Consider the following 25,253-nt stretch of genomic DNA (forward strand, 5'->3'; position numbering starts at 1 on the left):
GCCCTGGGCTCTTTTCGAGGAGAAGGAAAATGTTGCAGGGTGGGTGAAAGCCCTGTGCACCCATTGCAAGTATTGTAATGAATGATATTTGCATTTATCTCTGACAAGGAGTCGCCCACTATATGAATTCCAAAGGTAATGGTTAGTCTGCAAGCTGTAAGTCAATGTTGGTTATTTGGATTAGTGATATGCACCCAGGAAACTGTTCCATGCATATTCTCATGTTTCCATGAAGTAAATTAAGTTAACAGGAGTTAGTAATGGTCCTTTAATATGATTCCATGAAAATGGAAGGTGGGATAAGTGTATAGGTTAGATAGGGGTATATTTCAAATCAATATTACAAAGAAGAACTGTTTGTGTGCCCTTGGGAATAGTAATGAAAATGTAAAGATGACTGCACAGATTTTAAAAAACAAAAATATATTTCAATAAAGGAAGAAGTCCAAGGTTCCTTCAGCATCGGGGAAAGGGGGACAGCGCCCCCCCACAACAATATGGAGTGGGTCTCTGACCACCCTCGACTGGTGCCCTGAGCCTCACTCACCTCAGTTGAACTGACATAAGTGAAAACAATAGGCAACAACAGAAACAAGCTTTCATGTGGCTTCTGCCTCCCTCTACCCGAGATATGATGTTATAGTCTGAACAGCCGACTGTGGGCGTTGGTTCAACATTATGTGATTTTGGGCAAATTACTTAATCTCACTATAAACAATACATGACCTTCAGTAATGTAACTGGTGCACCTGTGAAGCGCTCCAACACCTTTGGATAGAAGTTGCTCAATGTTCTAAAAACAACAGAAGTATGCACTAAGAGGTAAAAACAAAGCCTTACCTTACATGTAGTGCAAGATCCTCAACAGAAAGCCTCAGAGCAGTTGAACTCTTGAATAGAGAGATTTCCCAGAACTGTTCTATTGAGCAGCGCATGCTTGTGTGTGGAGAGGTGTCACTGCAGAAGTTCTGCGTGAGCATAGATAAGACAACACTTCAGGTCTTGGTTCAAACTGACAAAACGTCAGCTCAAAAACAAACGGGCCTCAGAGATGATTTGTTTGCAGCCCGCTAATGATGGGGTAGGATTAAAAACAAGTGAAGCCATACTTGAAAGAGCACCATGCATAAACAAAAGCAGCAGCAGCTACCATACTTTAAGTGAAAGTATGCCGCGGTTAACTAATGCAAGCGGCAGCTACCATTCTTAAAGTGAAAGTGCTCCGTGCCACACACTAATTAAAAACAAGTGACGCCATACTTGAAAGCGCGCCGTGCATAAACAAAAGCAAGCAGCAGCTACCATGATTAAAGGGAAAGTGTGCCACCCGTAAACAAAAGCAAACAACAGCTACCATACTTAAAATGATAGTGTACCATGTCGCACACTAGCATGAAATTAAATAAACCAGTAGTCCATAAAAAAACACACAACACTTATGAGTGGAGGGAAACTGTCATTTACCGGTGCTCCTCGTGTAAAACCATAAATGATGTATCGGAGTGCAAACAAATGAAGATCCAGGAAATAAAAGTGACGCAGGAGTAAACCAATAGCAACAGCAGGTGGGATTACACTCAGTATGAGTTTTACATCAGGTCTTGCAGACAGTGCATGCGAGCTGATGCTCAACCTAAAAACATTTTTATCATGCTACAGAGTATTTCCACACTGTACAGCACCGCCTAAAGCAATAGGCAAAGTTGGTAGGTTACAAAGGTGAGGCGATTGCTGGTTAATTCTACTAACAACATTATCGGTTTGTGCATGTTGTCTTCTTAGATTAGGTATCGCCTACACAGCGCATGTACTGTGCTGCAAGACATATTGTTTACAATTCAGTGCACTTTTAACCTGCCCACGGCATGTGATTAGTTGTTTCTAAAGTCATTCTTGTTTGCAATCTTTTGATTGCTTAGCTTCCAGATGCTTCCCATCCTTTTGTGTGCTAGTTCCACTCTGGAGCATTGACCAAGCGCATGTGTTGTCCCTAACCTTTGTCTTCCTCATCTTTTGGCCACACACTATTTATTATTTGATTTTATAAGCAATTATGTATTGTTCTTGGACGTGCAATGTGCTTTGCTACTTTTAACACAGCCATAGAGGGTTCTTTTTTATGTTGCTTTCACCCACAACAGTACTACTCTATATTACTCTACTCTATGCTGCTCCACTCTACTCCACTCAACGCCATTCTATTTCACTACACTTTACTCTACGCCACTACACTTTACGGCACCCTACTCCACTTTCCTCTACATCACTGCACTATACTCCACTTTACTCCACATTACTCTATGCAACTCCACTCTATGCCACTCCATTCCATGCCATTACACTCCTCACCACTCTGCTCTATGTCACTCTACTCTGCACCACTCATCTCTGCTTTAAGCAACTCACTCTACTCTACGCTACTCCTCTCCACACAATGCTAATCTATGGCACGCTATACCAGTGGCGGCTCGCACAGGTAATGCTGTGGAGCGGGGAGGCGGGCGGGGTGGGGTCGGGTGGGGTGTAGTGGAGTTCGACATATGCTGGGAAAGTGGAATGGAAATAAATAAACCACTTACCTTGCGCAAGCTGCATCACCAAGTCGGCGATGCGGCCAGCGCAAGGTAAATGGTTTTCTCAATTTACGTCACTCTACCCCATTCTACTCTACATCACTCTACTTTACCCGATTTCATTCTACACTAGGCCACTCTCTGCTTAGCCACTCTATGCTACTCACGCTGTGCCACTCCAAGTTATGCCACTCTGTGCCACTCCCCTTTACACCCATCTACCCTACACCACTCCACTCTTTGCCACTCCACTCTGTGCTACTCAGTGATACTCCCTCTATGCCACTCCACTCTATGCCACTCTACTCTACTCTGCACCATTCTACTCTATGCCTCTCCACTTCACACATTGCCAATCAACTCTACACCACTCTTCTCTATGCCACTCTACTCCATGCCAATCTACTCTATGACACTCTACTCCACACCACTCTGCTCTGTTCCACCCCACTCTAGGCTACCCTCTCTATGCCACTCTTTCCTACCGTACTGTGTCCTATGCCACTCTATTCTATGCCACTCTATGCCATACCACTCTATGCCACTACACTCTGCACCACTCCATGTCACTCCACTCCCCTCCACTCTAAGCCACTCAACATCACTCTAAGCCATTCTTGGTCACTGCACTCTACTCTACTCCACTGTACTCTAAGCCACTCCACTCTACACAATGCCACTCTCCGGCACTCCACTCTATGGCACTCTACTCTACGCCATTCTGTGTCTCTCCACTCTGTGCCACTCCATGCCACTCTACTCTACACCATTCCACTCCACTCTAAACCATTCGAGTCTATGTCATTCCACTCCACTCCATGCCAGTCTATTCCGAAACTCTATGTCACTCTACTCTACACCACTCTATGCCACTCTACTCTATACCACTGAATGCCACTCCACTCCATTCTACGCTATTCCATTCAGTCACTCCACTCCATGTCACTCCACTTCACACAATGCCAATCTATGCCACTCTACACCACAGTACTCTACGCCACTCCACTCTACGGCATGCTATTCTATGCCACTCTAATTCACTCCAGTGTACGCCACTCCACTCTACGCAACTCTACTCTACGCAACTCTACTCTACACCGCTCTACTCTACACCGCACTACTCTTAACCTACGCCATTAGTGGTTCAGAGAACATGACATGCCACACTCTTCCTTCAGCACCTACTTTGACTGCATTAAATGACAGCCTACACTATGTTTAACGGATCGGAATGGCAACTTTCTAGAACATGAAAATGACATTTTGCGCATTTCTTGTGCAGGTTTGTCCCTCTGTGTTGAAGATGCTATGTCAGATAATCAGGCATACCTGTGATGCAGGTCATCTCGACCTCTTTGTTTGGTGTTATCCTCTTATTTAATCTTATGTAGGATAACATACACATTCAGTTATTTAGCCTTCTGTTGATGGTATATGTCTACCAGTATATAAACTAGATTATATACTAAAAGGGTAAAGGAGAACTATCATCTGCAACATATTGCACCCTCTTCTAAGTTAAGGTTGCTATTTTCTTCTGTACCTTTTGGACCTATGCGTTTAGGTGACGTTTCTCAAGGGAAGCATATGAAAAGAACCTAGGGGCATATTATCAAGAAACGGCGTTAAAATTATCGCCTGTTTAGCGGCAGAAAACTACCGCTACAGCGGCGATAATGGGCTTGATAATATGCCTTTGAGAATTCCAATAGAAGCCCATGTTCTGGTGTCAACATGGGCTTCTATTGAAATTCTCTGCGGCATAATATCCAGCCCATTATCGCCGCTCTAGCGGCATTTTTGTGCCGCTAGAGCAGCGATAAATTTAACGCAGTGCTTGATAATATGCCCCCTGTTTTGTGTGTTGGCTCCAACTACTTAGCACAATGACCCCCTGTTCAGACGTTCAATCAGGGTGTCGCATCTCGACAAATTACTTCTCCGATGTTTACATCGTGTTGCAATTTACTACATTGATGTATGACCCCCTGTTCAGATGTTTAATCAGGGTGTCGCATGCTAACAAATTACTTTTCCGATGTTTACATCGTTTTGTAATTCACCACCTCGACACATAGTTGAATAGGAGGGCAGAGGGTGTTTGTTGGGGCACATGTAGATAGGTAGAGGTCTACCATTTTCGTAAACCTTAGCGCAAATAGAACAGTTGCACCCCAGACCTTTGCACTCTATAACATTACTCCGCATTGTGCAGCTTAGGGATTGATAATTAGCCGCGCCTCCTTATGAATCTCATCATAACTTCCTTTCCTATTGACTGGAGCGTCTTATACCATTTCAAGATGGCGCTGCTGCCTTGTTTCCTAGTCTTAATTTAGACTCTATCATACATCATGTGACTAATAATAGTTTGCGCGCAATCTCGGAACGCTGCCTTCATAAACTTTTGCTCAGCGTGTGCCGCCATCAACCTCGCCGGGTCACTTTTTGGTCCCAGCGCAACTGACCGATAGACGACTTTGTGGTGGCATGCCCCGGTAAGTTCTAACTCTGCACCTGGCTTACCCTGTAATTGTGCACCTTGGAAATCTGCGCTGGCGTTTTAGACCATTAGTGGTAGGTAGTTTCTCTTATTTTGCTTTTAGGATTAGTCGCCATCTATAACAATGGCTGGTCACATCCAGTCTTTTTAACCGCATATCTGGTTGCCTCTTTTATGCCTCGAGCCCGTTTATTCAACGCTCATGAACTTGGGCACACGCAAATACACTGCAACTTTGTAATATACGCAGATCTTAGGAGTAATGATATAGAACCCTACAAATGTTCTTTTAGTGACCTACGTAGAGAGTGTTTCCAATCAAGTGACCCAGAGCTAATGCATTGTAGGTCATCTTGCTACAAAGCCTAACCGGCACTGATTCCAATAAGTTTGCAACACATAATGGAATATCTATGAAGCTATTGAAAATGTACATAGATATTGCAACACACGCGGCTTTTGGATGCAGCCATTTTGAATTCTACAAATGTCCTATGTGTGATCCGCGCAGAGAGTTCTTTTTAACCAAGTGATCCAGAACTAATGTACTCTATGTAATTTCCCCGTAGAGTCATCTGGCACTGATTTTGATGAGTTTAGAATATATAATGTAACACTCACAAAGCTGCTTGGCACAGAACGACTAAACGAGATCCACTAATTCGAATAGTTCTTGGCCCTGCACTATTAGGTATGTTGATTTCTGTGGTTTTTACGTCTCGCCTACGCAGCGCGCATGCGCTGAATAGGAAAAAGACCTTTTGTAATCGGCAAAGCTTTGCGGGCAAAAACGTGCACGCGTTGCATTGCTTTCAATGGCAATGCGTGCACGTTTGGCGATTCCCTTGCGATCCCACAAGGGAAACGCTTTCACTTTTGCCGCCACTCATGCCCCCTCAGAGAAGCTTGTAATACATATTATTTGCTAGCTGCAGTTTCTTTGAAAAGTTGACCTGAAAAGTGCAACATTTTTAAAACTTTTTTTAGGACGCCTTCCAGGCCCTGCAGAGAGATGGTTTTGTTCACTGCCACAGCTAAGTCTGTTGAATGAGCGAATGCTGGTCACACGGCAACTGTTTTGCAGTTCGCCATTCCCACCTTGGAGAAAATTAAATAACTGAGAAAAAGGTTTGTGTGTGTATTTGCTTGCTAATTATGCCCCGTGTCTTTTGCCTGCTTGAAAATGTTCAATATTTCACTGACTGCAACTACTGCTCAACGTTTTGTTGGCACATGTCAGCGTAATTTAGGCATTTAAGTGTAATTTCTCACAAGTGTGCGCTGTAATTTCATTCCCGGGCTCTGGGCTGGGCTGTACCACAGAACATTAAGTGCCACTGTTAAGAGACAGCCGTGTGACGCATGTTTCTCAAGCCACTGGCTGGAAGGGGCAAGGCTGTCTCTAGCTACCTGGCAGCCCCTGCGGTTGCTTTCTGCCGATCAGTGTCCCTGCATTCATTTACGGCCCGAGCAATGTGCTCGGACTGCTTCTTGGAATTACTCAACCTCCTCGCCCCTCCCCAGCCATCATATGGTCCCATCTTTAACCCCTTCAGTGCCCATGACGAGCTGGACTCGTCATGGGCTGCGGTGGCGCTGTGCCCATGACGAGTCCAGCTCGTCATGAACTCCGCCCGCTAATACAAAGCGCGGCACTGGGCGGGGAAAGGGGCGGGCATGCAAGGGGTTAATGATACCAGAAGTGCGTCACGGCAACATTCATTGTAAAGGTTGCCATTCCTCACTTGAATTGTCTGTTTTGGAATGCCCAGCGGTCAGGGTTCGAGTCTCGGCAGGGACGCTCAGCATCCTGTGATTCACTGCAAATCACATAAACTCCCCGTCCCGTGTCTAACAAAAACTAATGTGTCAGTCACCAACGCAACTGGTGCTCATGTAAAGCGCTCTGATACTTGTTGATCGAGTTTGCGCTATATACAGAAAACAAAAAATGCTGCTCTCTTTCTCAACAGACCTCTCATGGAGGCCGCTAGCAGAGAGGTGGGTGGGCACACTAGCAAATTAAGAGGGAGAATCAGGTGTGCAACGCCCATTGGGCTCAAAGGGCTTCAGACCCTCCCCCACCCGTCGTGTGTGGCAGCTCGGGCTGAGACAGCTTCCCGGGCACACACAGAGCGGCACCCGAGGACTTCACAGGTCTTTAAAAGACCATTTGCGTATTAATGAGGCTTTGTTGCTTTTCACCCCTTCTTAGAGCCCCTGCATCTCCACTCTGCATATTACTGGAAGAGACAGCCCCCCAACCCGAAATTTTTCGTAGCCTCTCCGAAATTTGGCTCTAGTTGCGCCTCAGGGGAGAATCAAGCCAAAGGTGAGCTGACAGCTTGACTTGGCTCTAAGAGCGTGACATAACACATGTCGAGCTATCCGCATATTTGGCATGTAAACTGTGTAGTAAACATCATATAAAAACATAATAAAATCTCTCTTCAAATAAAAAAGTGGCTAAACACTTATAAAGTGATAGTGATAGAGTGATAGAAGGATAGAGGGAGAGACAAGCCACGGTAATCGGGCTGCCCTCCGGATAGCGTTATCTGCTGATTTTAAAACTTTACATTGCTTACTGTCTGAAATTGCACTGGATTTAAAAGCATTGTGGGGAACGGGGGTGATTGTGTTGCGATGTGCTGTTATATTCTAATTTGCTCCTTGAATTCCTGTCACAGCGTCACTCTCACTCCTGTGAACACATTTGCTGGATATTGTTTTAATCACTTGCCGGGGGTCAGAGCGGGGAAATTTGTTAAGCCTCCGTTTATCCACTTCCGCTGTATTCACGCAGTCTAGTGGTTGGGGGGAGCCACAGCTGCTGCACAGCAGAGCTGATTGGCTGTTCAGAGGAAGCGGCCAGCCTTAACTTGGATGCTGGAGCGAACGCGCGCAGCGGGCGCACGGCGCGGGCGCGTCTAAAGGCGCGCCTAAGGCAAGCCCGTCTGCGCCCGTTCGCGGCTGTCCGGGGCTAGGGGCCATAACCCCTGGTCCTAGGTTGAGATACTCTGCCTCGGAGTTACTTCATCTGGCTGTGGGTCATCAGGGGCTCAATAACGTCACCATTGCCAAACTGGAAAAGGAAAACATTCGGAGGCAACAGGCGACTAGCAGCCACACCTTCTTGAGGAAAGCACCTCTGAATAGCTTGGATCCTGTTCCGGGTTTAAATATAGTGGTCCTAAATACAAGATCACTACAAAAACACCACCTAGAGATTTTCACGCTTCTCCGGGGGGGGGGGGATATCGACATTTTGGAATTAACAGAGACCTGGTTGGGTGATACCTCTGCCCCAGATATTATCGCTGCCCTTCCTGGGGAATTCGATGCCGTTTGGCATAACAGGCAGGATAATAGGAGAGGGGGGGGGGCGATTTTCTTTAAAACCAAGCTTATGGCCACAAAGATCATTGCTGAGAGCATTGATAATACCGATTTACTAGGAATTAAAATCTCCCTTAAATCTTCTTGTCTCCTGCTCCTGGTGGTCTATCGTCCTCCGGTGGCAACTCCAAGGTTCTATGACTATCTCACTGAGACCGTGTCTGATCTCAGCACTCAATACCAACGTCTCATGGTGGTTGGAGATTTCAATCACCATTGGGAAATAATCCATACGCCAAACAGCTAGAAATGGCAATGTTCTCCATGGGGCTCATCCAAATAGTCGACCGCCCATCCCACATGAAGGGGCATACTCTAGATCTAATCTGGTCCTCCGATAGGCGGGACAGGCTCATGGACATCCAACCCTGCGCTTCGTCAGATCACTTCCTGATCTCGTGCTGGGCGCCCGTAGATGGCCCTCCTCCACCAGCTCCTCTCAAATGGAGGAAGGTGCGGAGCTGGAATAAAATTCAGGCCGAGACTTTAGGGGCTATATTACAGAGGCTATCTCCTCCCATTCTCAACACAGGCAACATTGATCTAGAAAGCATTACCCTTACTAACACCCTACAGGCTGCTATTGATCAAGTGGCTCCAGAGCGTGCGGAAAGAATTCGACACAAACATAAGGGGACCCCCTGGTTCAATGAACCTTTGAGGGAAAGGAAACAAAGCCTTTATCAAGCCGAAAGACGATGGCGGAAAGTCTATGACCCTGCCGAGTTAACAACCTATAAATCCCTCCTCACACTGTACAAAAAGGCCATTACATCTAGGAAAGCCGAATACTATGCGGAGCGTATCGCCTGCGCATCCAACATCCAAAAAGAGACTTTCAAGATTCTGAAAGAACTTAGCAAAAAGTCTGCATTCAATCCTGCAGCCGCACCTTCTGACTGCAATGCTCTTCAGGTCTTCTTTCTGCAGAAAGTAGCCAGCATCCTTCTAGAGATTAAAGACATACGGACCACTACAGGCACCTCGGAACCGCCTACTTCCCCTCCTCTTAAGGGCAATTCCATCTCCAGCTTTCCGCTTTTGGACGCTAGTACTCTCTCTCTCCTAGCCTACGGGACCAAGTCTGGCTCCCCTATTGACCCTTGCCCCCTCGGATCTTTAGAATGGCATTTCCTGCATTGGAGAATCAGATTCTTGTGCTGCTGAATAAATCCCTGGCAATCGGTCAGGTCCCTGCTAATATGAAGGAGGCCAGGGTTATTCCTCTCCTAAAAAAACCTGGTGCTGACAGGACTATACTTAAGAACTATAGGCCTATCTCTCAGCTTCCCTTCCTGGCGAAGGTCTTAGAGAAACATGTTCTGATAACTCTTTCAGCATTTCTGGAAAAGCATGAGATTCTCCAGGTCCACCAGGCAGGTTTCAGAGCCCACCATAGTACTGTGTTGGTTATGCTGTCGGTCGTGGATGAACTCAGACGAAAAGCCGATAATAAAGAATCGAACGCCCTGATTTTACTAGATCTGTCAGCGGCGTTCGACACGGTCTGCCACCAAAAACTACTCTCCCGCCTGGCAGACCTGGGCATCCAAGGACAGGTCCATAAATGGCTAGAATCCTTTCTATCAGGACGAACGCAGAGGGTCCAATTGGCTGAGCAGGTATCAGACAAGGGCAACATATCTTGCGGGGTCCCTCAAGGATCCGCACTATCCCCCCTTCTCTTTAATATATACCTGCAGCCCCTGGTGACCGCGCTAGCCAAAATGGACTGCAGAGTGGTCAACTATGCAGATGACACTCAGCTTATCCTAAGGATTGAGAACTCGGCCTACGCCCAACAGTCTGCTCAGAGCATACTCAGGTTCACAGTTGGCTGGATGCGGCTAACTCTTTAAAAATCAACCCTGACAAGACGGAGGTCCTTGCCATTTCAACTAAAGGTAATCCCTGGAATTATCTTTTTTGGCCTCAGGAGTTAGGAACCCCCTCCACGCCAGTACCTGTGGTGAAAAGTCTGGGTATAAAGATCGACTCTGAACTCTCTATGACCAATCAGGTTAATGCGGTGGTCGGTACTTGTGTCGGTCTGCTGCGACAGCTGAGGAAACTTGTTCCCCTCCTCTCGGTCTCAACCATGAAGACAATAGTAGCTGCTACTATAGTCTCTAGACTTGACTAGGGAAATGCACTATATGTTGGGCTACCTCAGAAATTGTCAAATAAACTGCAGATAGTTTTGAACGATTCAGCCAGGCTCATTTTTAGATTACCCAGAAGAACTCATGCTACCCCTCTGCTGAGTGAATTGCACTGGTTACCCATTAGGCAAAGAGCCAAGTTTAAGGGTTTGTGTATCACACACAAAGCCCTTTATGGACATGCCCCTGAGTACATAAAAGAACGGGTACTCAAATACGTGCCAGGACGTGTGCTGCGCTCAGCAGAAGCCAGTAGACTAATATGCCCTCGTTTTAATTTGGCATCTAAAGGAGGGAGAGCTTTCTCGATCCTCCTGCCTCAACTCTGGAATCAGTTGCCCGGAGAGTTACGGAAGGAATCTAGACTTCTTCCCTTCCGTGAAAAACTAAAAACCCTCCTTTTCAGAGAAGCGTTTGATATGGTTGTGAAATCTTTCAGTATCTAGGGACCCAGCTTGTTTCGTTGTTTTGTTTCTTCCTCTGTCTGAGCGCTATGAGACCTGCCGGTATATATGCGCTATACAAGATTAAATTAACAATAACAATAACAATAAAGTCCCAAAGGCGAGACCTATTGGCTATGCCAATGCTTGTTATATATATGTAGCCACGTCAGTACCTCCTTCCCAGATAAGTTATTATTTAGCTTTCTTCTACTCACAGGACACTCCCCCCCCCGATACGTACTATATATGCATATTTAACCTAGCGCATATTACACGCGAGGTTTCTAGGTAAGATATAACTTGCCCCTCTAAAATTACACCTAGGATATTAACTTTGACCCTCATTGCTCATGACACTTTCTGTGTTATTTACCTTCACAGAGCGTGTTTTACCAGCAAAAAATATGGCCACATATGACAGTGATAGTCAGTGACTTTCTCCACTGTCAGACTTTTGTATTGACAGCACTAGTAAGTACCCGATGATTAATTTATATCTCTAATAAGTGGCGATCACTAACAAACACAGGGTAGTCACATGGCAAGTTTTGCTTCCCCTCTTGATTGTGTGGGTCCTTCTCTTTTTTGCTGTCTATTATGCTATAAGGTGGCTGGTGCACATCTCTATTTTGTCTATGTACTCCCTAAGATTTTACCTCGTATTTCTCCCACAGTGAGTATGGGCAGATATTTATGTAAATCTTTTGCTGTATGCTTTGCACAACACATACGGTGTCTCAAGGTTCGGGTTTCTTTTTATAGTTTTTTTATTAAGACTTGAACTGTATGTCGTACATTAAGGTCCACTCAATTAACTTTGTTCCTTGCATGGGCGCTGAATATAATTGTGTTTATACCTTTTAGGTATCCCCAGGGTGTCAATGTGCTTTTCTGGTATCTGCCTAAGGTCCTGAGGAAGGTGGTGCTAGCATTCTTTATGCCACCGAAACGCGCGTCGACCAATGCTGTTCAGATCCTGCTATATGAAGTCACTCTAATTAGTTGTGAAGATTGTGCAATCTTTTGTCTCGCACTTTCCAGATATATGTATTTGTGAATGTTGTATGAGTGTGTATGAGGTCGAATGACATGATATAGGTAGTTAGCCCATGCTGAATTTAATTTCAGATTTGTGAAAGAAATATAGGTCACAAGGGAGTTTTTCTAGATTGAAGATGCTATGTCAGTTCATGGCAAAATATTAATTTTTAAGTGGATGTAAAAACCGCAGATAAGGTATTTAAGCTGTCTCAATTTGATCTCAAAACCACAGGGAGGTAGAGCATTGCTCATGATCTCACAATGTATTCAACTGAAGAAACTCACTCACAGCAAGTGGGATGTGTTGTTTACCCAGTATTTTTAGGTCAAACCTGGTTGCATAGGACATACTATCAGCAAAATTAATAAGAACATAACGCCCACTGATTACTCACCTTTGGCTGTCTTTATTGTCACTTATGTGCTTGGTGCGTGTTAGACCTGGTCCCATTGGCGTGAGTCTCCCTTCCATTTTGTGCTGTTGTCTCCTCTGTTTTTGATATGTTTTGCTGGTTTAGATGCTTTGGGCACTGTGCCACTGCTATTCGGTGCCACAGTGCAAGTGCTCCCTATGTTAAATTGATGTAATGGTTTAGTGACTCCATGATTGGCTTATTTGATTTACTTGTCAGACCCTAGTACGGTGCAGCATGTGTGCCCAGGGCCTGTAGATCAAATGCTGCTAGTGGGCTTGCAGCACTGGTTGTGCCACCTACAGAAGTAGCTTGTAAAGTGTGTCTCAGGCCTGCCATTGCAGAGCCTGTGTGCAGTCTAGTACTGCCATGTCGACTTGGTAAGTGCACCCACTTACCAGTCCCTAAACCTTCCCTTTTCTACATGTTAGCCACCCCTAAGGTAGGCCCTAGGGCATGGTGCATTGTATGTGAAAGGTAGGACATGCCCTGATGTGTGTGGCATGTCCTGATAGTGAATTACAGCCAATTTTGTTTTTCACTATTGCAACGCTACCTGTCCCCATAGGCCAGAATGGGCAGTTTGATTATAACATCTTATAATCCTAACTGACCAAGGGAACATGGTGGGAAAACAAATTTAGTATGCCTGAACTCAGAATGATAAAGTACATATTTTAGCGAGGTTAGTTTTTACATTCTATGTTTGAAAATACCACTTTTGAAAAGTAGATATTTTCTTGCCTAACCATCCAGTCTGCCTCTCCTAGGTTGTGCATTACATGTCTGGTTTGTGAGTGACCTGGGCTGGGGTGGCTCCAGGAGGCAGGGTGAGACAGCAGTAGGCTGATTAGACATATCTGCATTGGTCATGGTGGTAGGAGTAGCACCTGGGCCTGAATAGGGCTGTGCCTGCCTTCCACAATGCTGGCTCCACCTCCTGTGGTGTGTCTGATGACCCAGGCCCACACTGACAAAGGAAAAAATGGCAACTGGTAGAATACACCCAGAACTGGTTTGGACTAGATACAGACACTCTCTACCTTCAGAGACTAAGGATTTGTGTGTATAAAAGGGGTCCTCATACCCCAGAACTTTAGATCACTTCTGGGAATCAAGACAGACCTTTTTCCAAGGAGAAGAACCAGAGAATCTGCAGGAGTTTTGACTGCCCCTGTGCCAGTGTGTAATTGATGGGGTTGGCCAGCAGTGGTTTATTTATTGCCTAGGAAAGGAGAAAGACTTTTATTTCCAACTTTCATCATCTTGAAGAAGAATCTCCAAGGGCTTGAACTGTGTTTGCCTCCTGCTGAAGTCTCAGGGATACAAGACTTCACCACCAGCTCCCCCCTGAATTTCCTTTCTGGGAATTCTGTCTGCAGAAGCCTGCATGTTGTTGGGAGCTGGAAGCGCGACTCAACGAGAAACGTGTCGCATCCGCAGCTGTTGCCGTCGCATCATCGGAGAAGCGTGTCACCACCGAAAGGGTCGCCATCGCATCACCAGAGAAGCGTGTCTCCGTCGCTGCTGTTGGTCGTCGCATCCCCGGAGAAGCGTGTCGTCACCACAGGGGTCACCGTCGCATCACCGGAGAAGCGTGTCGCAGGGCCTCTTGCGGCTCCAAAGTTACAGAGTTGCCGCACAGCCGCCGGGCATCGTCTTCACGTCATCGCATCGCATCAAGGGTGCCATCTTCCCACATCGCACCAGATCGTTGCATCGCATCAAGGCGCCATCTTGTCGCATCGCAACCGGGAGGCACTCAAGATCGTCGCAACACCTCCTCTCCGGTTAGGAACAGACGCATCGCCTACTTTGCGCAAGCACTGAGGAACAGACGCATCGCCTCCCCCGAAGCAATGAACCGACACATCGTTCTCCCTGCGAACCTTTTGTTTATCTTGCGTGACGCATCCAAAGGTACTTTGTGAGAAACGTGTCGCATTTACCATCTAAAGCGAACTGAGTTATTTCTACCATCTTAAAGTCATTTTCTTAATACTGTATTGTGGATTTTTATCGTTTGGGTCTTGTGTTAAGTCTAGATAATGAATACCTGTTTTTATAAAACCTGTGTTGTGTCCATCTGTAGTGTTTTCACTGTATTACTGTAACTGTTCACAAATGCTTTACACGCTGCCTCTGAGATAAGCCTTCCTGCTCATGCCAAGCTACCACAAGGTTGAGCAGGGGTTATTTTAGGTGTGTAGCCCCCTTACTCTGACTAGAAGCAAGGGTCCCTATTTGGACAAAGGTGCAAGCCATTGACAACTAGAGATCCCCAGTTGTAACAGCGGTGGTCAACGGTGAGGATTTGGACTTGCATTCATGACTCATATACAGTGATTGGTGTACACTACTAGTGAGTGCAGACCAAACACAACCACATACATTTTTTTGGGTAGAATTTATTTTCCTTGGAACTGTTATTTTTGCTAAAGATTGCCAGTTCTAATTGCCATGAGTAAACCTGCATCTATTGCATCTATGGATCTAGAGTTTGAGGAAGAAAGGTTGGAGGCCTACAATGTGAAACAGCTGAAAGCCTTTTGTAGAAAATTTAAAGTTGCTACTCCAGGCCTCACCAAGAAGGATGAGTACCAAAAGGCACTGAGGGCCTGGGTGGAAGCAAGAAATGCCTCTGAGCATGTGGAAGAGCCAGCTGAGGAGGCTGAGAATGCAGAAGGGCAGCTACATGGGTCATTGGGTCCAGCCTGGGAGAGATTGTCTTCCACCATAGGCAGCAGTGTTTCTTCCAAGGGCCTGTCCCCAGGAGAGCTGGAGGACAGGGAGAGAAATAGATTGCACTGAATGGAGATGGCTAAGCTCAAGATGGAGGGTCAAAAGGACCTAGAGAGAAAGAAGCTGGAGCTTGAGATTAACAGAATAGCTTTTGAAAGGGAAAAAGAGAAATTAGCACATGAGAGATTTTTGAGCGAATTGGAGCTTAAGGCTAAAAGTTTAGAAATGAGTCCCTCTGGTGGCAGCGCACCATCAGTGCCTGCAGAAGGCAGGGTATATTTCCCCAAGGATGTCATCAAAGATTTCCATAAGCATGAAGATATTGGGCAGTGGTTTGCAGCATATGAAATGGCAATGCTGGCCCACCCGGTCCCTGGGAAGGATTGGGGAGTGGGTTGTGGGTCCGCTTTGTTAGTGATGGGAGGGATACATTGTTAGACCTGCCCAGTGACAGTAGGATGCTTTATGCTCACATGAAGGAAGCCCTGATGACCAGGTATGGGTTGACCCCAGAACTATATAGACAGAGGTTCAGGAATTGTAAAAAGCTGGAGGCAACCACTTGGGTAGGATATGTATCTTTCTTTTGCAGAGCTATGGATGGTTGGGTGAAGGGTAGCAAAGTGAGTACTTTTGAGGAGCTCTATGATTTGTTTGAATGGGAGCACTTGTCTGGTAATTATTTTCCAGAGCTATGCCAGCACCATATTGATAGCAACCTAACTGACCCTGAGAAGCTTGCTGAGGAGGCGGACCTCTGGGTGAGTACCTGGGTCCACAATGGTCATGTGGGAGACTCTGCCAAGGGTCGTCAGAGTCCCCGGCAGAAGAGTGGGGGACAATCAATCAGTGACACTTATAAAGCGCGCTACATACCCGTAGGGTCTCAAGGCGCTGGGGGGGGGGGGGGTGCCGCTACTGCTCGAATAGCCAGGTCTTCAGCTTCTTCCTGAAGGAGAGGTGGTCTTGGGTCAGGCGCAGGTCGGTCGGGAGGGAGTTCCAGGTCTTGGCGGCCAGGTAGGAGAAGGACCTTCCTCCTGTAGTCGCTCTTCGGATGCGGGGGACGGCGGCGAGGGCGTGGTTGGCTGATCGGAGGTGGCGCGTGGGAGCGTAGAAGTTGACTCGGCTGTTGAGGTAGCTCGGGCCTTGGTCGTGTAGGGCTTTGTGTGCGTGGGTGAGGAGGCGGAAGGTGATTCTCTTGTTGACGGGGAGCCAGTGAAGGTCTCTCAGATATCCGGAGATGTGGCTGGATCGTGGGATGTCGAGGATGAGTCTGGCTGAGGCGTTCTGGATCCGCTGGAGTCTCTTCTGGAGCTTGGCGGTGGTACCGGCGTAGAGGGCGTTACCGTAGTCCAGTCGGCTGGTGACGAGGGCCTGGGTGACGGTCTTCCTGGTCTCTGTGGGGATCCACCAGAAGATCTTCCGAAGTATGCGTAGGATGTTGAAGCACGCCGAGGAGACGTTGTTGACCTGCCTGGTCATGGAGAGGGAGGAGTCCAGGATGAAGCCCAGGTTGCGTGCATGGTCTGTCGGTTTGGGTGCGGTGCCCAGGGCGGGAGGCCACCAGGAGTCGTCCCAGGCGGAGGGTGAGGAGCCCAGGATGAGAACCTCCGTCTTGTCCGAGTTCAGTTTCAGGCGGCTGGTCGTCATCCATTCGGCTACCTCTTTCATCCCTTCGTGCAGGTTGGCTCTGGCGGCGGCGGGGTCGTTGGTCAGGGAGAGGATCAGCTGGGTGTCGTCGGCGTAGGAGATTATGCTGAGGTTGTGTTTGCGTACGATGGCCGCGAGGGGGCTCATGTAGACGTTGAAGAGGGTGGGGCTCAGAGATGATCCTTGGGGGACGCCGCAGATGACTTCGGAGGCCTCTGATTTGTACGGTGGTAGGCGGACTCTCTGTGTTCTTCCGTCGAGGAAGGAGATGATCCATTCCAGCGCCTTGTCCTTGATTCCGATGTTGCTGAGGCGCCGTACTAGGGTGCGGTGGCAGACCGTGTCGAATGCTGCGGAGAGGTCTAGGAGGATGAGGGCCGCTGTTTCTCCATTGTCCATCAGGGCTCGGATGTCATCGGTGGCGGCGATGAGGGCGGTCTCGGTGCTGTGTTTGGCTCGGAAGCCGGACTGTGAGGGGTCGAGGGATCCGTTCGTCTCGAGGAAGGCGGCCATCTGCTTGTTGACGGTCTTCTCGATGACTTTGGCTGGAAACGGGAGAAGCGAGATGGGGCGGTAATTCTTGAGGTCGGTGGGGTCCGCTGTTGGTTTCTTGAGTAGAGCGCTGAGTTCGGCGTGTTTCCAGCTCTCGGGGAAGATGGTGGTGTCGAAGGATGTGTTGATGATGTCTCGCAGGTGGGGTGCGATGACAGCGTCGGCCTTGTTGAAGACGTGGTGAGGGCAGGGGTCGGTCGGTGATCCGGAGTGGATGGAGTTCATCGTGCGGGTGGTGTCTTCGGTGCTGATCGGGGTCCAGGCGTGGAGGGTGGTGGTGGGTGGGGGTGGTTGGTCGGTCATGGTGTGCGTTGGTTGGTTGTTGAAGCTACTGTGTATGTCCGTGATCTTGTTGTGGAAGTATGAGGCGAGGGAGTTGCAGAGGTCTTGCGATGGGGTGATGTCGTTGTTTCCTGCGCTGGGGTTGGAGAGCTCTTTCACGATGTTGAAGAGTTCCTTGCCGTTGTGTGCGTTGTTGTCCAACCGGTCCTTGAATGCTGTTTTCTTGGCGGCGCGGATCAGCTGGTGGTGTTTCCGGGTGGCAAGTTTGTAGGAGGTCCTGTTGTCCGGTGTCGGTTCCCTTTTCCAGACTTTCTCGAGGGCTCGGAGGTTCTTCTTGGAGCACTTGAGTTCGTCGGTGAACCATGGGGCCTTCTTGCTGCCGGGTCCTCAGCGGGGCGAGCTCGTCCGCGCTGTTGCTGATCCACTTCGTGAGGTTGTCGGCGGCCTGGCTGGGGTTCGCTGAGCTGGCAGGAGGGTGCTGGCTCAGGGAGGTGGCGAGCTGGTCTGCTGAGATCTTGTTCCAACTTCTGCGGGCGGCTTGTTGCTGGTGTTGGTGGGTCGTCGTTCTCTTGAAGGTGAAGTGGACGCAGCTGTGGTCCGTCCATTGAAGCTCTGTGGCGTGGCTGAAGACGATGTCTGTGCTGGATGAGAAGACGGCGTCGAGTGTGTGTCCGGCGAGGTGGGTGGGGGTGGACACCAGTTGCTTGAGTCCCAGGTTGGCGAGGTTGTCGAGCAGGGTGCTGGTGTTGTGGTCGTTGTTGTTCTCCAGATGGAAGTTGAGGTCTCCCAGGAGGATGTAGTCAGCGGAGGGGAGGGCATGCGGGCTGACGAAGTCGGCGATGTCCTCGCTGAATTGCGTGCGTGGTCCAGGGGGTCGGTAGATCAGGGTGCCTCTGAGGGTGGTGTTCGGGTTGGTGTGGATCTGGAAGTGCAGGTGTTCGGTGCTGGTCAGGGTGTTGTCGGTGCTGGTCGTGAGACGGATGGCGTTCCTGTGGATGATGGCGATGCCTCCTCCCATCTGGTTGGCGTTTCGGTCCCTCCGGACGATCTTGTAGCCCTCTGGGATAGCGATGGCGATGTCGGGAGCTGAAGAGGCATTCATCCAGGTCTCCGTGAGGAAGGCAACGTCAGGGGCTGTGGCATCTAGGAGGTTCCAGAGTTCGATGGCGTGTCTGTGGACGGAGCGGGTGTTGAGCAGGATGCACTTGAGGTGGGTGCTGCTGGTGTTCGACTTGGCGGGTGCTGGTGTGAGGCTGGTCTGGGTGCAGGAGAACTTGCAGGCGTGGCAGCTGAAAGGTCCGTGGGTACGACGTGGAGTGGCTTGATGGCATTCTGGGAGTCGGCCGGTGTTGAGAGCGATGAGGGTGGCGGCGGAGTACGTCAGGCGGGTAGGTCGGGGTCTTCGTCGGCCAGGGGTCCTGGCGCTGGACGCGATCCGGTCGCGGACGGGCGCAGACGGGCTTACCTTTGGCGCACCTTCGGCGCTCAATCGGCGCACCCGCTGCGCGTGGCCGCTGCGCGTTCGCACGGTCGCCATTTAAGGCGAAGTGCGCGGGTGGGCGGAGCAGCTGGGAGGCGGGAGCGGGGAGGGTTACAGAAGGCAAAAGGGGCGGGGACAGGCGGCGGTGGCGGGAGCGGGGAGGGTTACAGAAGGCAAAGGGGGCGGGGACAGGCGGCGGTGGCGGGAGCGGGGAGGGTTTACAGAAGGCAAAACGGGGCGGAAAGCAAACACGGGGAAAATGAAATAACAACAGAACAGGCAAAAATACGATAAACAAGGGAAAAAAAAAGAGAGTTAGACCAAGCAGGCACAGATTCACGTCAAGACAAGGGCAAAAACAACTGCAGCGGCGGCAGCCGGCGGACGAGGCAGCAGCGAGGCAGAGGGCAGGCAAGGGGCACACGCAGCAGCTGGTGGCCGTGCGGCGCGGGGGTGTCCCACAAGTGTAAACAGAGGGAGTTCCAGAAAGGGCCCCAAAGTAATTCCCAAGGTAAGGGTTCCCAGCTTCCCCCTGAGAAGAAGTCAGAGCCCCCGACAGGTAAAGCTTTTCACAGGGGGCCACCTACATACTATCAGTGTAAGCAAGTGGGACACCATTGGTATGATCCCCAGTGTCCCCAGAAGGACCGCAATGCACCACCCCATGCACCACCCTGTCAGATGACAAGTGTAGCCCTTGGAGGGGAGGAGATGGGTGCCCAAGGTGGGTGTGGTCCCGCCGATATGTCCCATGTCTCTTTAGGAGATTGTGAGTTGGTCCCTAGGATCCAGCTGCCTGATAACACTAAAAAGTACAGGCAGTGGGTGATCATCAATGGCCATAGGGTGGAGGCTCTGAGAGACACCGGGGCCAGTGTGACAGCTGTCAGTTGTCAGCTGGTGTCTCAGGAGCAGGTGATCCCCGTGCATTCTTCCCGCAAGCGGGTGTGACAAGTGGGTGTGACCCACTTGTGGGACACCCCCGCGCCGCACGGCCACCAGCTGCTGCGTGTGCCCCTTGCCTGCCCTCTGCCTCGCTGCTGCCTCGTCCGCCGGCTGCCGCCGCTGCAGTTGTTTTTGCCCTTGTCTTGACGTGAATCTGTGCCTGCTTGGTCTAACTCTCTTTTTTTTTTCCCCTTGTTTATCGTATTTTTGCCTGTTCTGTTGTTATTTCCTTTTCCCCGTGTTTGCTTTCCGCCCCGTTTTGCCTTCTGTAAACCCTCCCCGCTCCCGCCACCGCCGCCTGTCCCCACCCCCTTTGCCTTCTGTAACCCTCCCCGCTCCCGCCACCGCCGCCTGTCCCCGCCCCTTTTGCCTTCTGTAACCCTCCCCGCTCCCGCCTCCCAGCTGCTCCGCCCACCCGCGCACTTGGCCTTAAAGGGCGACCGTGCGACGCAGGTGAGTGTGACCCACTTGTGGGACACCCCCGCGCCGCACGGCCACCAGCTGCTGCGTGTGCCCCTTGCCTGCCCTCTGCCTCGCTGCTGCCTCGTCCGCCGGCTGCCGCCGCTGCAGTTGTTTTTGCCCTTGTCTTGACGTGAATCTGTGCCTGCTTGGTCTAACTCTCTTTTTTTTCCCCGTGCATTCTTCCCTGTAGTTGCCGCGGACAACTCAGAGAGCCAGTGTGAGGTGGCTCAGGTTCCCTTTGAGTTGGGGGGGGGTCTCAGGCACTCTCCAAGTAGCTGTGAGGCCAGCCATGCCTGGGGATTGTCTGTTGGGCAATGATTTAGAGATCTTCCCTTGGGCTAAGGTGGGGAAGAAGTCTCATCTAGAGATGTTGTGTCTGCCCGAGTGAGCGTGTGTGACCACTCGGTCTATGGCAGCCAGTAAGGGTGTTCAAGAAGTCCTGAAGTCTGAAAGTATGGCCCAGGCACCTGCCTTAAAGAGAAGAGGTAGGGGGCACGGGAAACCAGTCCCCATAGTTCCCACGGTCCATGAGGATGCATACCTTGAGGGGGATACCCTGGAACCTTCAGGGGAGCAAGTTGCTGTGCTGGGGGCACCTGCCTGAGCTGACCCATTGGCAGCAAGAAGGAGGACCCTCCAGGGAGGAATTTTGGGCAGATCAGAAGAAGTGCCCTAATCTGGTGGGTTGGCAGCAAAAGTCCACCAACCAGGTAGCAGGTGATCAGTCTGGATCACATTGGATCTACTGGTAGAATTACCTCCTGTATAGTGAGCCTAATGCTGGTGAGCATGGGTCAGCTCGTGTGCTGGTGGTACCCCAGCGCTGCAGAGCCTTCCTACTGGGTTTGGCTCATGATGTACCTTTAGCTGGACATCTGGGGCAGAACAAGACCTTTGAAAGGCTTTTCACCCACTTTTATTAGCCCCAGATGCGCAAGAGTTCAGATACTCATTGTAGGACTTGTCAAACTTGCCAGGCAAGTGGGAAGAGTGGGAAGAAGCACAAGGCTCCTCTCCAGTACTTCCCTGTGGTCAGCACCCCCTTCGAAAGAGTGGGCATTGACATTGTGGGGCCTCTGGACCCCAAGACAGCCATGGGCAACAGGTTTATCCTGGTCTGGGTGGACCATGCTACCCGGTACCCGGAAGCCATCCCTCTCAGGACAGTGATGGCCCCGTGGCCAGAAAACACCCTTCGGCCCTCTGGTTCTCTGAAAGGCTGAGAAAGCGTAGACAGGTATGCCGACACCAGGAAAGAAAATAGCGCTGGGATCTTTCCTCTGTCGAAAGGGATCTGCGCAAACTTAGATTGAGAGAATATAAGATAGCTATTAATGAGGGCAAGGGCTCTTATTATCCTAAAATGACAGAATCCATAAAATCCCCAAGGGAACTTTTCAGTGTGATTAATACCCTCCTAGACCCCATGGCCACTGCTAACACCGAGGTTTCCCAGGATTTGTGTGATAAAATGGCATTTTTTTATGCCAAAATTATATTCCTCTTTGGAGAGGTCCAATGCTAGAGGAACAAAGTTAGATCTTCCATCAGATCCCCTGGTAGCCCCTCTAAAGGATTGCTGCTTGTGTTCCTTTCCTCCTAAACTTCAAGAGGACACTGAACGGATGTTAAGTGGAATTAGGTCTGGTTCTTCCCTGGAGCCCTGCCCCCTGAAGAGCTTGAAACTGGGAATGGAGGCCATTGCCCCACCTTTGACTTCAATCCTTAATGCTGTCATTACCTCTGGCCAGCATCCTTCCGCGTGGAAAACTGCAGTGGTTAAACCTCTTTTAAAGAAGCCTCCTCTGGACCCTGCGGAATTAAAGAACTGCCGGCCCATTTCCCTATCGCCTGTCCCAGCAAAAATCTTGGAGAAACATCTGAACCTCCATCTTAGTACTTATTGGAGGATTATCAGTTGCTCGATGGCTCGCAGCATGGGTTCAGAAGTGAGCACAGTACCGAGACGGTGTTAACCGTTGTTTTCAACAACATTCGACAACAGGTTGACGCTGGTCATACCACCGTACTGATCCTTCTGGAACTGACGGCAGCCTTCGATACCATCTCTCCCCGTAGATTGGCTGGGAGGCTCCGGGAAATAGGGATTGAGGGCCTTGCCCTTAATCTGCTTACATCCTTCCTTTTGGAATGGTCACAAAGAGTTAAGATTAAGCCTGGGCGAAGCACTACGCTACGCTCGCGTAGTTTGCGAAGTTCGCGCTACTTCGCACTATGCGAACTGCACGTAGCACAGTGCGAACACGCGTAGCGGAGTGTTGCGTAGTGCTGCGGTCATTTTTTGCTTGCTCGCGGTCCTCAACGTCAAGTTGGCGACCGCGAGAAAGCAAAATGACATCCCGGCGAGACTTTTTCCTTGTTCGCGATCAGCAACTTCAAGTTGGCGATCGCGAGCATGGAAAATAAACCTCCCGGCGAGATTCCCAACGCGAGGAGGTCAGGTTTCTCATTGCGAGTGGTCGCGTATGCTCGCGACCGCTCGCGATGAGAAACTACCAGTTCGCGTTGAGAAAGCTGAAGCTCGAGTAAAAATCTACTCGAGCAGCAGAAAACTACAGCTCGCACTGTGCAAGATGCCATTTTCAATGATTGCACAGTGCCGGTTGCTTGTCCGCACTGTGCAATCATTGAAAATGATATCTGGCACAGTGCGAACAAGGTACTACGCAGTTCGCGAAGTGCTACGCGTAGCTCGCGTAGTGCGAACTTCACTTTGCGTAGCTTCGCGAAGTGCTACTTCGCAAACTACGCCCAGGCCTAGTTAAGATGGGCCAGTTCTTCTCCACTCCTAAACAGCTGTTCTGTGGAGTCCCCCAGGGATCCTCATTGAGTCCTACCCTTTTTAATATTTATGAAGCCCCGCATGCCAGGGTTGTAAGATCTTTTGGCCTAGAAGTGTTATCCTACGCTGATGACACACAAATCATGATTACCATCACTGAGAGTGTCGAAGCGTCAGCAGCAAACTTTAAAAACTGCAAGCAGGCAGTGGCTTCATGGATGGTGGAAAACTATCTAAGACTCAATGGGGATAAGACTGAGATCTTAATTTTCGGAGACAAACAGGAAATCTCGTCTGAGGCCTGGTGGCCAGATATGCTTGCAGCTTGCCATCGCCCTGGCCTCAGTGCCAGAAATCTAGGCATCATAGTGGACACCTCCCTTTCTCTGGGCTCCAAAATAAATAGAACAGTTTCTACCTGCTTTGGGATGTTAAGGACTCTGAAAATGATCTTTCAATTTCTATTCCTCCCCTTGCGTAAACAGGCAGTGGTGGCCCTTGTGCTGTCTAGTTTAGATTACTGCAATGCCCTTTATGTAGGGATAAATAAGGGGCTCCGACATCAACTTCAACTTGTGCAGAATGCCGCTGCCAGGCTGGTGATGGGCCTCCCCAAATTCCATTCTGTATCGGCTACCATCAGAAGCCTGCACTGGCTTCCATTGGGTCGGAGAATTGTGTTTAAAGCCCTGTGCCTGGTGCACAAGGCCTTTCAAAATATGCGGTCAGAAGGCATTAAAAAACTGTTTCGGAGAAATGTCCCCCAAGCAGCTAAGATCTGTCAGCAAGAATCTGGTGACAGTTCTCAGGTTCAGGAAATCCAGATGGGGGAGGGCTTTTTCGCTGGCTGCGGCCAACTTGTGGAATTCCCATCCTCCTTCAATTTTGGCTCTGGAAAATCACTCCTTGTTCCGTAAGGTCTTAAAGACCTGGCTCTTCACCAGCTAGAATCTGTAAGCCTCTTGCCTATGGACATCTCTGATCCTGATCCCCTTTCCGCAGCGCCTTGATGCCCCTGGGCTAAGTTTGCGCTTTATAAAGCCTATATTCATTCATTCATTCATGTGCACTGATGGGGATTTTCTCCTGTGTGGGATTCGCCAGAGAGGTGGTGTCAGACCGAGGTACTAGCTTCATTTCAAAGTATATGAAGTCCGTGTGGCAGGAGTGTGGAGTAACTTATAAGTTCACCACTCCTTACCACCCCCAAGGTAATGGGCTGGTTGAGAGATTCAATTGGAACCTCAAAGGCACGATTATGGGTCTTGAGGAACCTATGAGGCGGAAGTGGGACTTTCTCTTGCCATGCCTTCTATTCGCTTACCGTGAGGTGCCACAGAAGTCTTTAGGGTTCAGTCCCTTTGAACTGCTGCATGGACACCCGGTAAGAGGACCTCTGAGTCTGGTTAAGGAAGGTTGGGAGAAAGTTCCCAGGAAACCTCCCCAGGATGTATATAGCTACTTGCTGGCCTTCAGGAACCAGACTAAGCGATTCAGACAACTCGCTCAGGCGAATCTGGAAGCCAGCCAGGAAGAGATGAAGCGGTGGTACGATCAGAATGGCATTCTGGTTGAGCTTCAGCCTGGTCAGAAAGTTTGGGTCATGGCCCCAGTGGAGCCCTGTGCGCTCCAGGATAAGTGGACCGAACCATTTGAGGTGGTGGAGCGCAAAAGTGATGTCTCCTACTTGGTGGACTTGCGATCTCCCAGGAACCCTTTGCGGGTCCTACATGTCAACCGCCTGAAGCCCCACTAAGAAAGGTCCGAAGTGGGCATGCTCCTAGTGACAGATGCTGGAAT

This window comes from Triturus cristatus, chromosome 7, assembly GCF_964204655.1.
Source record: "Triturus cristatus chromosome 7, aTriCri1.1, whole genome shotgun sequence".
Lineage (NCBI taxonomy): Eukaryota > Metazoa > Chordata > Amphibia > Caudata > Salamandridae > Triturus > Triturus cristatus.